This window comes from Panthera pardus, unplaced genomic scaffold (assembly GCF_024362965.1).
Source record: "Panthera pardus isolate Hobbes unplaced genomic scaffold, ASM2436296v1 HiC_scaffold_6, whole genome shotgun sequence".
NCBI lineage: Eukaryota > Metazoa > Chordata > Mammalia > Carnivora > Felidae > Panthera > Panthera pardus.
In genome coordinates, this window is record NW_026526991.1 from 85,835,369 (window position 1) to 85,852,359 (window position 16,991).

The 16,991-nt window shown below is 36.1% G+C and overlaps 1 non-coding gene across 1 annotated transcript; it reads left to right on the forward strand.

Annotated features, from left to right (window-relative positions):
• Positions 1 to 935: 935 nt before the first annotated feature.
• LOC128775121 (U6 spliceosomal RNA) lies at positions 936 to 1,042 on the forward strand. The gene has a single exon (XR_008419773.1). It is a non-coding gene; the product is annotated as a U6 spliceosomal RNA (small nuclear RNA).
• Positions 1,043 to 16,991: the final 15,949 nt, after the last annotated feature.

Here is a 16,991-nt window from a genome sequence, read left to right on the forward strand (position 1 = left end):
AATGACTGGTTGACCTAACACAGAGTATACTGATATTTTGAAAGTTAAGAATTTGAGAGTATTGATATCTTGTAGAACTGATTTGCTATTTTGATTCTATATTGCTGCAAAGAGGTTAACGAGACTGTACTATGAGTGAGTTATAGTAAATATGCACTATATGTGAAACCCTAAACCTATTTCCTCTTTAGACCTATTATTATTTAATAATTACTGCAGAAAGGAATACATTTGTACCTATACACTTCATCAAAGGTAAAAGGGCTAATGAAAAACATATATGTCACACAAATTAGTACTTTAACTGATGAAATTGTTAAAGTGTAATTAATGAGCTCCCTAAAACCCATTCGTCACAGTTCCACTGAAACTGCTATTTGGAAATTTCACATCTTGTTATGATTTCTGGGATAGATTTATATAATATAGTGTGCAATTTTTAGTCTATACATTTGTGGCTTTGGAAAGGCAAACAGAAATGGCCTGAGATGATAATGTTTATTTAGACCAGTACTTCTCAACTGGGGTAATTCCCCTCCCCTATCTGGTGACATTTGGCAAAGTCTAGAAACATTTTTGATTGTCACGATTTGGAAGGTGCTACTGGCACCTACTGGACAGAGGCCAGGGATCCCACTAAACATTCTACAGTGCAGAGGTCAGCCCCCCACAGCAAAAATTACCCATTCTAGAACATTAATAGTGTCAATGTTGAAAATGCTGGATTAGACCAAAAGAATACTTTGACTGCCACAACTTTTCTTCACTTAAGGATACATATACATGCTCACATCATTCAAAGTATGACTACAATTGAACGAGAATGTTTTCTTAGAGTAGATTGCAGTTGGCGTTATTTTATACTGACAATGCATAGGTATGCCATCCATATTCCCTTTCTTGTGGTTAGATAGATGTATCTAAACTTAGAAATGGTGCTTGCTTCGGCAGCACATATACTAAAATTGGAATGATACAGAGAAGATTAGCATGGCCCCTGAGCAAGGATGACACGCAAATTTGTGAAGCGTTCCATATTTAAAAAAAAAAAAAAAAACTTAGAAATGTGTGTGTGTGTGTGTGTGTGTGTGTGTGTGTGTGTCTGTGTATAGGGGCATTATAGCATAGGCTATACATATCTGTCCTTCTTGAAATACATGTGTCCCTAAGTGAGGATCTCTCCAGAATTATCTTGCAGAATAGTCTGGAATACTCTATTACTATTAAGAAGTTGAATTCTAAGCACCTATTATTTTATCTGAAACTGAGAACTTCAGAATTGGACCTCATACTTTGCCAAATTTGGTCAATGACACTTTAATACTGCTGACCCTTAAGGTTATCTGAGAAGATATTCAGGTTATAGTAGACACACTCAGTAAGAAAATATTTCATCACTTTCAACGCATCTGCCAAAAGAGGGAGTCAACCTCTCTAATCTTTAAATTGCTTTTTATTGACAAAAACTAGGTTGCTCCATGGGGGCAAGAGAGGGGGTGAAGAGACTGAAAATGGGTACCTGATACGAGTTTTTAACTTTTATCAGCTCCAGTTTGAGAATTACACTGATGCTAAGGATCATGAGTAAGGGTGACCTCCATTTAATTTTAATCACACGTTAGCAAAATTAAGATGGGTGAAGGATTAAGTCATTCTCCAAGATAGAAAAGTGATTTTTATATGAAATATTTTTATATGGAAGAGGACAGTGGATACATATGCTTTATATAGAGTATTTGACCAACAGTTTATGTAACATTGTGCATCTGAACTGCAACTAACACATGAAGTTAAGGAGTGCCCCTGGGATTTTGCTTCCATATAGTTCACTGTTATTTTAACAAGGTAAATATTCCAAAATGATACAAATGACCCCAAAAGGCAGATGTTCAGACAGTACCTATTGGAGTTTTTGATGTCTCATGACCTTCTCTTGGCTACAAACTTTCTTTAGGATACATATAACTTATACCTGGAGCAATGGGCAACACAGTTTAACAATCTACATGGAAAATAATGGAAGAAATCCCAGGATTCTGAATTTGACAAAAATATTCTCAGTCAGAAGCTCTACAGAAGTGTTATAGACTATTCCAAATAGAAAAAAAAAATATCAATGACGTTTCTTCTTGTTAGCCACTATCATAGTTTTGTAATTTTATTATATATAGCTTTCCATTTCTTTGTTTGAAAAATCAGCCATCTGTAATTTTAATTTTTATATTTAAAAATATTGACTTTGTGAAAATTTTAACCGACAAATCCTTGTTAGGTGAGACCTAAAAGGTCACAGTCCGCCAAAAACTTTAGGGAATTCTTATTCCTATGAAAATTTTCCCACCAGAACCAGGTAATAATATCTGCTCTGTTTACAGAGTTCCAGAGGTCAAGAGCTGTAAAGACTTTTGTGAGAATCTGAGGGAAAATACGGGGAGGAGTAAGGACTGAGAGCAGTACTGTGCTTTTTATTTCTTCATCTTCCCAGGGTAGAGGCTGACTCTCAGACTCTGACTTTTAGTGAGCACGCATCGAGAAACAGCTACAAGACACCTGAAACTTAGATCAAGCTCCCAGCAAAGTGTGTAGTAACTATAACTAAACATGACCAGCAATTTTAGCAGTTTGAATCCACCGTGTGCCAGGGAGAGGATGAGGCAAGTGGAGAGGAGGAGACAACCCTACTCCCAAGCTTTCAGTATGTAAGTCAGAGAAGTCTCTGCCCTTGACCTTGGCTTTCCAGCACTATCTGTTTCTGCTGACTACCAGGGAAGCTGGCTTGTCTCTGGGGTCAAGCTTGTAGTCTTGTGACTGGAGAATTGGTGTGGAAATTTGCTAAGATGCTTGAAATTTTACACTGCTGTAAAGAGTTTTTTTTCCTCTTAAACTTGTGCTCTCTAAATTTGGGTGTCCTGTGACAGAATTCTAGTCACCCTGACCTAATTATGGCCCTGTCAGTGATTATTAAAAATGGAGCTTTTTTTTCTCCATGCAGATGAATTTTCTAAGTTCTTGAAGCCAGGGAGATATCAAGTATAGCTGACCCTTGAATGACACAGGTGTGAACTGCATGGGTCTGCTTATACATGGATTTTTTCTAATATAGTACACTACTGTAAAAGTATTTTCCTTATGATTTTCTTAATATTTTCTTTTCTCTAGCTCACTTTATTGTAAGAAAATAGTATATAATGCAAATAACATAAACTATGTGTTAATCGACTGTTAATGTTGTTGGTAAGGCTTCTGGTCAATAATAGGCTATTAGTAGTTATGTTTTGGGGCAGTCAAAAGATGTATGCAGATTTTTGACTGCACGGCAGTGTTGGGACCCCCAATCCCCCATTGTTCAGGGGTCAACTATTTTCCACCGGTTCTTTTATAGTTTCTTTAAAAGCCCTGGACAGTGATCCAAAAGAATCCAGAAGCTTAGAATGTTTGTTTGCGACTCCTAACCGTGAAGGCAGAATATTTAGGTTGAACACTATAAGAGTCCTATTTTGCAAGAAGAAAGACACTTAACATGAAGCTACAATTGCTGTGGCCTTTTTCCTTCCTATCATAAGAAAAAGGATACTACTGGCTTACCCTCAGCCAAGAATTTACCCTCAGTCTCTTGCAGTTTTTACATACATCCTAGAGGTGAGGGATCGAAAGAGATGTGTGGAAGGAAGGCTCATTCAAACATAACACGGCCTCTGCTCGTCATCACAATACGGAAGAGGTACATATTTCTGTTAAAGCCCATGGCTATAACTTTTTTAAAGCACAAGAGAGGAATTATATTTTATGGTCACTTGTTTGCCCACCTCCTGTGTGTTCTTATTGATCCCTACATTGTGCTAAAATCCCTTCTAACTTTGCTTTCTGTTAAAGCTGTAGGAGATAATCAATGATGCAAAGCTGCCTGGGAGTTTTATAGAGTAATATTCAAATATATTGATCATGTCTCTTTCTGCTTCTACATAATTAGATTTTCTCCAGTTATTTGTCATTTTAAAAGTGTATGTGTCACATGATACCAGTAAACATCTAAGAAATGTGATTTTTTTCCAGGGCAGAGAAATTGGGAGTCAGATGTGTCTGTTTTTCTCTGCATAGGAAGCGAAATGGAAAATTGTAATAAAGAAGGGTTTAACCAAAATGAAAAAGAGAAAAGAGGAAATCAGGATTTTAATTGTGAAGGACCATTGACAGGGATCTTAGTCTGAAGCTAAGCTCAGAGCACAGAGGCTGTTGTCCTTGAGCACAGTCCCAAGAATAGAACCTTCCAAAACCTTTTAAAGGAAATATATTGTTATGCAGTAATTATGGCTCATGATGAAAAGACTCTAGAAGAAGCAGTGTGAGAACCAGGTTGTGAGACACTTAGGGAAGAAGATGGAAGAGTGGCACCTGTTTACCTACTTGGACCCTTCTGCCCCTCTTCGAGTTACGCTTTCCTTGGTGTCTATGTTGGGATATACAAATGCTGCCATTTTCATATCCCCTTTTTATCTCCACTTTGACACATATGCAAGATTATTATTTAGGTCTCCTGTCATGATGAGGCAGCAATGGTAGGAAGTGAAGGTGACCCTTTGAAACATGGTCACCATATGCATGGTGAGAGTTAGAAAGATTTAGATGCATTTTCTCCTCTCTGTTTTAGTGTAAACACACACACACACACACACACACACACACACACACACACACACCTTGCATTATTTATGCCCATTGAAAAGAGAAAAATGTCTGGCTAGGTGGGGGTGGCAGAGGGTGCCTTAACTTTTTCTGGCTTGGCTCCCACTTCCTTTTGTATTTCCTTCATGTACCTGTCTCTTTAGAGGTGTAGCCATGTCTGTTCCAAGTTGTATCTTTACCATCAGCAAGAACTCTTATAACTGTAGTGAATGTCACTATTTTATATAAATGCACAATAGTATATAGGCCTTGGAGATGTCTGATAACTGTATGTAAATATCTTTTGTTGAAGTAGTAGAACCTTCTCATAAAGAGCTCCTTAGGTGATAGCTACAGGAGAACTAAGATGATTAGATTCAAATATGTGTTTCTCCAGCAAATACTAGCTTTCATGGAAGCAAGGAAACAATTTGTTTCTGTTTCTCATTCACTCTTAAGCATCAATTCTTTGGGCTTTCTTGTCCGTAAGTTACTATAGATATCCCTCTCATACAGGATTCACAATTTGTAGTGATTGATGGTCACAGGGGTACATCAGAGTCAGACACTAGAGGGAAGGGGAGAGAACAGACAAGTAGAAGCTCCATTGAAAAGCTTGTTTAATTTTTTAAAAGTCTAGAACATTATTAGAACTCTACCACACAGCATAGTTGGTCTAAAAAGTTTTGAAAAAGTCTCTTGCTGGTCTCTTTAAGTTGAGTATTGCACCTTATATATCCTTCCACATATGTGAAAACTGTTTTTCAAGAGCAAATTTGCAGGGGCGCCTAGGTAGTTCAGTCAGTTAAGTGTCCGACTCTTGATTTCGGCTCAGGTCATGATCTCACAGTTCGTGAGTTCGAGCCATACATCAGGCTCTGTACTGATGGCACAGAGCCTGCTTGGGATTCTCTCTCTCTCTCTCTCTCTCTCTCTCTCTCTTTTCTGCCCTTTCTCCTTCTCTCTTTCTCTATCTCTCTAAAAATAAATAAATAAACTTAAAAAACTAGCATATTTGGAGATTGGAAGTAAGAGAAAAATAGAAATTCAAATATTCTTTCTCATACAGTGTAGCTTGATTACTGGTCCATGGGGGCAATAATTCTGGAAAAGATCTTAGATTAGACTATAAAACGAAATAATCTTTGAAGTATACACGGAATTACTTTTTCCTAATGAAGCTAAATTCTGTTGGCAGGAGGTGTGGGGAAAATCAATGCTCTTCATTTCTTAAGTTTAATATAAAATGTAGCAGGTAAGAAAAAACTTTAACTTGTACTTTTTATAGTGTGACTTGAAAAAAAAGTATCTATCTCAGTTGGTTCTACTGAGCGGTTTCCACAGAATCTAAATGTAATGTCATAGGAGGAGGTTTGCTGTAAAAACATGTCTTTTTCTTTGGTGTGTTCATTGTAATTATGGCTGGTAGTGAGAAGATTCAGTAAGTCTCAATTTCTCTACCTCCCTTACTTGGAGAAAATTTGGAAATGTACCCTGTGAATAAAATGATTTTTTTTATAGTGTGTGAAATCTTTTTATTTCCCAGAAGCGTATGGGTGATTCTGTTTCCTTTTCTCTTCCTTCTATTTTGTATCTATATCAGCTACACTGATTTTTTTCCTTCTAGATGAAAACTCATGCTGCTTGGTGAGAAAATTATTTTAGAAATACAGAATTATAAATCCTATGAATAGAATTTAGAACGCTATTGTTACTCTTATGCAGGTGAAAGGCATTCTCTATTGGGCACAGTAGAAAGAAAATTGAGCATTTATTTAATGTGATATATGTACATGAGCCTATTTTTTTCCAGTGATAAGATTTTCCCTTTATGTAATGAATCAATATCAGTATGTGTGTCCTAGAGTTCTTTAATAAATTGCTAACAAGATTCAAAATATTTAGATTCCCCTTCTGCTCATATGGGTGACCTTGACACGCCTGGGTATGACTTCTTCTCTGAATTATTTAGATAATTGCTTCAAACTCCCATTTCCCTTGGGATCTAGTGGCCCAGTTCTGCCAGACACTCTCAACAAGATGGACATCAGGAAAAGTGACCTTGGTCCATCCTTTATCATACATTCACCTCAGAAATTGATCAAGGTGCTTTGTACAGCTCTCCTTATTAACTCTCTTGAGTTCAAGGCACACAACAGACTTTTGGGCTACAGCTATTTTAAGAAGGTCATTCTATTACCTAATGTTAAAACTTCATGGTGTTTAGCTGAATCATTCAGGGGTAAAAAAGGCAGGCCTCTGAAATAAATGTGGGTTACCCTAACCTATTCTCAGACCATATGAGGAAAACAGATTTAACTTGTTTTTACCAACTATCATTAAGTAAAGGAAAATCTAGATATTACTGAGTTCAAGAACATTCAAAAACAGATATTAAGAACTCCAAAGCATTAATTACTCAAGAATCTCTAAACCTAAAAAGAAGGTAATTACAAGTCACAGACTAGATTTTTGCTTGAAAACTTGTTATTTTGGAGATACAGATTCTTGTTGATATAAAGATGTAGGATTATTGAATCGAATCTTGTGATGTTCATTGTGAATGATCTGGAGAACATGGGATGAAGTTGAGTACATATCTAATTATACTTAACACGTATAATTCTAGGTTTGTTATCTAGTTTCTAAGATTTTGAGAATATGGGAAAACAAGTCTTTTGTTATTTCTTTTATATAGAATTAAAGTTGTTTCTTTCCCCCACAAAGTCATGGTCTCCAGATGAATTAAAAAATCAGTATTTGGGAACATTTTTGTGGTAAATAATGCAATCAAAAGTTAGATTAAAAGGCAATCAAGAGTTTATTGATCTCAAGACAAACTTTAATCGGGAAGATTCCAACCTTTGGGTGTGGAGGAAGAGTAGACAGTAAGAATAGAACATGAGTGTTCATTTGGTGTGTCACTTTCATCAACTTCCCATCAGGTGGACTCCTGATCTGGGAAATGGTGTTCTACTGAGTGCTCAATGTCAGCCTTTGCTATTACTGGCAGGGTGCTCAGCAGTGGTGGAAGCCAGGTTATTGATTCCATGCATAACCTCTGTACCTGCTACCAAACCTGCTTTGTATAGCAGCCCATTGACAAAGTAGTTGGGTAGCAGAGAAGAGATGAACTGGTATCCATTTAGCATACCATTTTGTCTGCACTTTTTATAAAGGTAGGGCAGTTAATGCCTTGAAAGGCCAAGAGTGATTATCAGTGCTTCCCATCATGGTACATGCAGCAATTTTTGTTCTCACTGAAATAGATATTTATTTTGGATTTGCCTTTCTTTTCCTCGATGTTTCTGCCAGTACCACCATCTATGAACCTACCAAATGAATTATTTATCATATTGGTATTATATACAATATGACCAGGAAGCACATTTGCCAACAAAGAAGTATAGAAAGGAACTTATGTATATGGAATTAATGAGTATTACTCTTTACCATATCATGAAGAACATTCATTCTCAATGGGAGCAATATTGCCTCCACAAGAGGCAAAAGTTGTTCTAAGGGGCAAAAAAGCGTTAGATATTATAATGATTCAGAGAAAAAAACTTAAAAGTTTCTTTGGGGGCAGGGTTTGGGGGGGTTAATGAGAAAAGTTAGAGAAATGCTGATCTAGAAGCAGTTGCCTAACACAACATTGGCAGGGCCTGACAGAGACTTATTTTAAGTATCATCTGAGAGACAATATCTTAGGGGGTTGTGGTACCATCTTATAAGATGTGATGTGTGTTTTGGACAGTAACCAGTTTTTCCCATATTTAGATACTTGGATCACATTTAGACTATTTGGATCTGGGGACCAAAGAAGGGAAGTAGGAGTGACTCCCACAAGCTGTGATATGTTGTGCTTCTGTGATGGTTTAATTCAAAATACTTTCTAATTACCTTGTGATTCTTCTTTCACCCATGTGTTTTTAGAAGTATATATTCTAATTTCCAAATATATGGGGGGGGGGGCTTAATGGTATCTTTTGTTGTCTTTTTTGCATTTAATCTTGTCATGCTCAGAAAATATACTATGCATGATTTTAACTTTTTGAAACATACTGAGACTTGTTTTATGGCTCAGCTTCCATGGTTACCTTAAAAGGAGGTACATTCTACAGTTGTTATCAAGAGTATACTAAAAATGTTCATTAGGTCAAGTATATCTTCACTGACATTTTATCTATTTGCTCTATCAGTTATGGAAAAAGAAGTTTTAAAGTCTCCATATGTGATATGTCCACTTCTCCTTTAGTTCTATAAATTTTAGCTTTATGTACTTTGCAATTCTTTGCAATATACACTGAGGAGTGTAACTCCAGGCCAAACAACTATGCTGACCATACCAAACCATACATGGCAAGGCTTTGCCCAGCAGGCCTGGGGAGCAGCTGTCCTGCCCACACTGCATTTCTAGCCTAACACCTCAGTTTGAAGCCCTCATCTGGAGTCTACACTAAGGATGTTTCTCCACTCTGACTCAAAACTTTTCCACGCCTAGTTCCTCCCTCCCTCCCTCCCATCTGGCCCTCAGGTTTCCTTGGCAGTGAGACAATCCCCCCACTTGCACTGCATCTCCCTATCTTTCCACCAGTGCCACTCCACGAGAAAAAACGAAATCCTTAGGAACCGGTGCCTGTTTTTGCCTCTTTTTTGCAATGTCGTAGTAAGTGAATAAAGGCTTGATTGTTACTTTCAATTTGCCTCATTGTCCTAATTGACCACCTTGATATCTGATTGCTTGAAAGATGCATTCATGACCGTTACATTTGCATCATGAGTTAACCCTTTATTACTGCATTTGTAACAATATAAATATTATGATATAAATAAATATAAAGATAAATATTTAAGTAATATCTTTATTTCTGGAATACTCCTTGTTTTGAAGTCTACTTTGTCTGACATTAACAAAGCCTTACAAGATTTCTTATGCTTAATATTTTTATAGTATATCTTTTTCTGTCCTTTTCCTTTCATCCTACTGTATTTATTAATTTTTTTTAATGTTTATTTATTTTTGAGAGAGAGCGAGAGAGACAGAGTGCATGTGGGGGAGGGGAAAAGAGAGAGGGAGACACAGAATCCGGACCAGGCTCCAGACCCCAAGCTGTCAGCACAGAGCCTGACGTGGAGCTTGAACCCACAGACTGCAAGATCACGACCCAAGCCAAAGTCGGACACCAACTGAACCACCCAGGCTCCCCTCTATTTAGTTTTAAAGCACATCTCTTGTAAACAACATATATTGGCTCTTGGTTAGCTTTGTGTCTATTTTGACCATCTCTACCCTGTAATTGGAATGTCTAACCCCTTTATATTTAACACAGTTGCTGATATGGCTGGGTTTAGGTCTATCATCATGCTGTTTTCTCTTTACTCATTGTGTTCCTTTTTCTTTTCAGCCACTGTCTTGCTTTCTTTTAGATTAATCATGTATTTTATTAGTATTTCATCTGTTAGCTTTTAATCTATGCTTTTATTGCAGTTCTTGCTCTAGGGATTATATAATATGCATTTTTAATCACAGTATAACTTGAATTAATATTATACCACCCCCCATAAAATAAAAGTTTATAATAGGATAAGCCACTTTACTCTACCCCTCCTTTCCTTTTCTCCTATTATCAAATGTTATGAACAAAATGTTTGTGTCCCCTGCCCCAATGTTCATAGGTTGAGAGCCTACCCCCCAATGTGATGGTACTGAAAGGTGAGGCTTTTGAGAGATAATCAGGATTAGATGAGGGTCATGAAGGTAGTGCCCCCATGAATGGGATAAATGCACTGCTGAGTGACCAGAGAGCTTGCTTCCTCTCTCTACTCCCTACCATGTGAGTATACAACAAGAATTTGGAAGTTTGAAACCTGGAGGAGAGTCTTCACCAGACTTGACTGTGCTGGTACCCTGATCTTGGACTTCAGACCTACAGAAAGGTGGGATGTAAATTTCTGTTGTTTATAAGCCACCCAGTCTATGAAACTTTGCTATAGCTGCCCAAACTGACATGAAGACATCCTGTATATTACTACCACATATTTTATAAACCCGAAAAAATACCATTGTTGTTTTTACTTTAAGTAGGCAGGTATCTTACAAAATACAGGATATTAAAAATGTACTTTGTCATATTTACCCCAGGTACTAATTTCATGCGGAACTGGTATCATCTCTTGACGGCCTGATAAAATTCCTTTAGCTTTCTTTGTCGTGCTGATAGTAAATTCTCTCACATTTTGTTTACCTGAAAATTTCTATAATTCGTCTTTAGTTTTGAAGTATATTTTACCAGATATAGACTTTTAGCTTGACAGTTTTTTACTGTTAGCATTTTAAATATGTCATTTCATTTTCTCCTAGTTTGTCTTGTGTTTGACAAAAATTTTGCTAAAGTTATTGTATTAAATGTTTGTTTGTTTTCACCCGATAACTTCTTTTAGGTTTTTTTTTTGTTTTGTTTTGTTTTTATCTTTGGCTTTCAGCACTTTGACAGAGGTTTCTGCTTTGGAATTAGCAGTAGCAGGGTCCCTAGTTCTAGCTATCACCAGAATGTGTAAACTTATGTGAGTTCCTGTGTTTTAAGTCCTTCTTAAGTAACCTTTTCACATCAAAATCATTACTGGTGGTGGTTTAGTAGAGAGGGTGATTTCAGGTCAAGTAAATTACTGTCGCACCTGAGGATTTTTCCAGTCCCTTCTGCTCCCATTGCCAATAGCTTGACCTCTTCTTTTTCTCTTTCTTTTCCTCCTCCTCCTGCCCCTCCCTTCCCCCTCCTCCTCCTCCTCCTTCTTTTTCTCCTTCAATAAATAAGCTACCCAATATCTGTGTAGGAGATGAACATCATACTTTAATTAAAGTGGAATTGGGGTGATAACAAAATTTTAACAACTTTATTTAGGGATAGTTTATGTTCCACACAATTCACCTATCACCTATTGTAAACGTACAGTTTGCTTATTTTTAGTAAAATTTATGGTTGTGAATCCATTACTGGAGTCCAGTTTTATAAAAGTTCTATAATCCCCCAAAAGTTCCCTAGTTCCATTGTATAGTCAATCCCTGCTCTCAGCCCAACATTCTGGATCTGCTTTCATTCTCCATAGCTGTGTCTTTTCTGGAAACTTTATGTAAGTGGAATAATACAATATATAGTCATTTGTCTCTGGTTTCTTTCATTTAGCAAATGTTTTTGAAGTTAATCTAATGTTTTGAAGTTAATCTAAATCTAATGTTTTGAAGTTCATCTACGTGAAGTTTGCCTGTATCAGTAGTTTGTTCCTTTTTGTTTATGAATAGTATTCCATTGTATGTAGTTAACACATTTAGCTTATTAATTCAACTGTTAATGTTAATGTGCGTTTGGGTTTATTTAAATGCTTGCTATTTTGAATAATGCTGCTTTAAAAATTTGTGTGCAGATTGATGATTCACATGGCAAGATCTTCCTTTTAGGAAGCTAGTAAATTGTTTTGCAAAGAAACCATACCATTTTACACCACTTGCCTTGAATGTGTGATTGTTTCTTCACATTCTCAACAACACTGGTATTGATGGTCTTTTAAAAAATATCCATCTTAGAGAGGATATAATGATGTCTCTAGTTTTAATGTTCATTTCCTTAATGACTAATGATGTTGAGTATGTTTTTGGTGCCCTTATATATCTCCTTTGGTAAAATATCTATTAAAATCTTTTGCATTATACATTTGGTGGAGTTCCTCTTATTACTGAGTTCTTAAATTTTAAACAATACATTTTGTATACATGTCTCTTCCCAGGTATAATATTTACAAATATTTTTTGCTGTCTATGAATTGTTTCTTCCTTTTTTTAATGGTATCTCTTAAAAATCAAGTTTTTCATTTTAATGAAGTTCATTTTATGTTTTTCCATGAAGATAGTGCTTTTGATGTCATCTAAAAATAAAGACATAATTTTCTTTCTTTTAAATAAGTATGCCTTTCACTTCTTATTCTTACCTTACTAAAATGGCTAAAACTGCAAACACAATGTTAAATAGAAATGCTGAGAATGAACATCTTTGCCTTGTTCCTGATCTTAAGTAAAAATGTGTTATCTTTCTAGATTAGTAGAATGCTAGCTGTAGTTTTTTTTGTGTATGCCCTTTATCCAAAGGAGAAATTTGGTTTCTATTCCTAGTTTATTGGGAGTTGTTATGAATGACCGTTATTCACTAATGCATTTCTGTGAACTTTTTGAATTGATCATCTTTATTTTCTTTATTATGTTAATGTGGTGTATTAAAATAATCAATTTTGGGGCACCTGGGTGGCTCTGTTGGTTAAGTGTTTGACTTCGGCCTAGGTCATGATCTTGCTGTTCCCGAGTTGGAACCCCACGTCGGGCTCTGTGCTGACAGCTCAGAGCCTGGAGCCTGTTTCAGATTCTGTGTCTCTCTTTCTGCCCCTCTCCCATTCATGCTCTGTCTCTCTCTCTCAAAAATAAATAAACATTAGAAAAATAAAATAATCAAGTTTAAGATATTAAACCAATCTTGCATTATTATAATAAACTCCACTCTCTCATGTTGTTTAAAGCTTTTATGTGCTTCAAGATTTGGTTTGCTAATATTTCAGTAAGGGTTTTGTTTCTGTGCTCATGAGGGATAACATTATAATGGTATTTACCTTAAAAAAAGCATAGCAAAAGCCATTCTTAGAGGTAAACCATTAGAAACATGCCTTTAAAAATAAAGAGCAAGACTAGGATGTCATATTACTCAACAATTGTCCTTAGGGATCTAGATGGCACAATAAGAAACTAAAAGGAAACAAACATAAAAGAATTTGAAAGAGAAATTCAAAACTCTTCTTTTTGAAAATTGAAAATTGTCATCTAATTCATATACCAAAATTTGACAAATCTATAAAGTTGATGCACAAATTTATCAAGGCTACCAGACATAAGATCAACATATGAAAGTCAAGTTCATTTTATATCACCAACAATAAAGGGAAAATACAATTTGAAAAACAAAACTATTTACCACAGCAACAAAAATAATGAAATGCCAATCCATAATAAACACAATAAAAGATGCACAGATCTTTTATGGAATAATTATAAAATTTATTGAAAGAGTAAAAAACATGTACATCAGTGGAGAGATGCACTATATTCGTGAGCAGAAAAATTCAATATCTTAAAGATTTCATTATTTCTAACATTGATCTAGACCTATAGAGTTTGTTGTATAACTCAACTTGTAATTTTTATGGAAAAGGATAGCCAAGACACCCCAAGTTGCTATAGTATCAGTGAGCTTCTCCTTTAATTGTTAAGGTACATGGGCATGAGATGCATTGAAAATCAAATTACAATGTGGGTTATGTGAAGTTGTTGGCTACCAATTCCAAGTGACTTTAATCCAGTACATCATTAACTCAACCTTGATCATCCAGCTATTTTGCCATTTATAAAGAATGGGATTTTTAGAAAAGATCTCATTCTTAGGTTTCATATTGTAGCTTAAAATTAAATATATAGAGATATTTTTCAGTCATCAGTAATTATATGAATTATCAGAGGGGCACCTGCAAAATTTCCCATCTCTGGTTTCATTTCTTGGTACCTGATAAGCAATTGTTTTGCATGAATCTCAATAATAGAATATAATACAGCTCTATCGACCTTCTCAGGTCTTGTAGAAAACTTAGTTGTTTTGTAGCACAGTCTAGGAATATGATCATCATTCCAAAAAATATTCAATTCACACTAATCAATTTACAACCCACTGCATGATTTTCCTGCCATTTTGCATACATAATAGCTTTATGTTTTTATGCCAAATTATGGCTTTCTCCATATACATTTATATGTATAGATATGTAGTTGTTAGTGTATCTTAATATAGATTTTTTTAAGTATTGAAATGGCAGTTAAACTTAACAAAAACGGTACAAGCAAAGCCTGTAATTCAGCTGATGTGGAATTGAGAAGTGCTATAACCAAGTTTGCACATGTGTGGTCAATGACAACGATGTCATGAGTACCACATAACTAAGAGTGATAGGGAGAGGCATCAAGTGTAAGATGTGGTTTGATTTCAGAAATGTTAAAATGTGAAAAGGTGTCTCTTGGAATCAATAAGACACTTTATCCTCCATTGCTGGGGTGAAAGAAAAGGCAATTTGGAAGCAGGCTGAAGCACAGGTCAGTGCTGCAGCAATGGAGAATTAATGAGTTCTAATATTCTGCAACTGGTCTTTCCCCTCAGAAGAATAAATCAGAGATATAAGAAAAGGACCATGAATTAAAGGAGTCAAAGATCATTCCCTTGAAAACTTGTTCACATTCCTGTTCATCTGGGCTCCTTCAGACAGCGGTTTTTGCACACTAGGGGGCTCTAATGCACAATATGTCAAATAAAAACATTGATAGCCTGTTTAAAAAAAAAAAAAGTTTTCTCAACAAATATTTACTGAGCATAAATTGTTAGGGTAAGAGTGAGGAATATAAAAATGAGCCTGTTCTGTACTCATCCTACAGGAGATTTACAATTTGGTAAAGGAAATAAAGCATGCATAAAAGTTAAAATAAAGGGAGGCATGAAAGTGTTGGAAAACAAAAACAAAGAATTGTAAAAAGTCAAAGGAGTAGTGAATTCTCACTTATATCAGTTTAAATTTTTTTGACGTGGTAAAAAATTTAAACATCTCCCTAATGAAGTGGCCACACCCTGTATTTCAAGGGATCCTCCTGAACGGGGTTTGTGGAAGGGAGAACACAGGCAGCCACACCTTGCAAGTGCCCTCTAGGTGGCGCATGCGTGTTGACGCTGCGGGCACCGGTTTTTCTCTTCTTCTCCTTCCTTCCCTTTTCTTCATAGACTTCCCTTCTTTTTTCGTCTTCTTTCTTGGAATATTCCAGACTATAATGACCTGGCAGCTACTCTAATATATAGCCTTAACCTTGCAGACAAGGTAAATTCTGGGATATCTTTTTTCCCCCGGAAAATTTTGTGGCCTTCAAGACTGCTCACTAATATTGCTGCATTTTCTAAAGTTGAGCAGATTGCAATAGGATGTTCATAACTCTCTGAATTATTGAGGCAAATTAGTAGAGCAGGAGCAGAAGCAGGGCTGTAGAAATACTGGCCTCCAACCTTTACCATCACACTCACTCACTGTTGCCCACTTCCTACCCAGACCACATTATGGTCTCACTTTCTGAACTCCTAGACCACCCAAAGTTATAGCCTTGGGGATATTTTAAAGTTTCTTTCAACAATTCAAGAGGTTTAGTCAGTTCTAGGAGCCCAAGGCAAAAAAAATTATTTGATTTCTCATTTTGGCTTACCTTCTTAATGGAGAAACAGCTATTTACAGCTGTCTTATTTATTTATTCAAAAATTTTACCTTAAAAGAACCATCAAATTTAAAAAGTTGTAAACATTGGAGCACCTGGGTGGCTCAGTTGGTTGAGTGTCCAGCTCTTGATTTCAGCTCAGGTCATGATCCCCGGGTTGTGGGTTTGAGCCCACATGTGGCCCTGTGCTGAGTGTGGAGCCTGCTTAAGATTCAATCTCTCTCTCCCCCTACCCTTCTCCACTGCTCAAGCTTCCTCTCTCTCTAAAAAATAAAAAAAATAAAAAATAAAATTGATAAAGTATGTAGTTGGCATATGGACACACTTGAAAAGTCATCACTACAGTCAACATAATGAGCCTATCAATCACACCCAAAAGATTTCTTGTATTTCTCCTTCCTGTCCCTTCCCACCTTCTTCTGAACCTCAGGCAACCGTTGATCCATATTCTGTCATCATAGACGCATTTACATTGTTCAGAATTTTGTATAAATAAAATCACACAGAATATACTCTGTTTTCTGGATTTTTTTTTATCTAGCAAAACCATTTTGAGATGCATACATGTAGTGGCATGTTCATTACATTTTACTGAATAGTATTCTACCACGTGGATATACCATAAATTGTTTATCCATTTACATGCTGATGGATATTTGTTGCTGTTGTTTTTATTTTTGGCCATTACAAATCAAATTGCTATGAGCTGTTGCTTTTCACACGGGGAAATATTTCTCTATCCCCATCTCTCTCTCAAGCATAAGACAATGAAAGCCTGAAAAGATACATATTTAAATTATGAATGAAAGACAACATATTTGCTTTGGAAAGCCAAGATAATTTCTAAGTGTTTAATATTTAAAAAAAAAAAAAAGTATACGTCTGTCTCTTTCACTTGGCCTTCTTCACTTATTTACATTACCTCCCCGGCCTCTGTGGGTGTGACCTGACTCTGTAATATTCCAGACTGAGAACAGACCCTTCACTCTGGCATCCA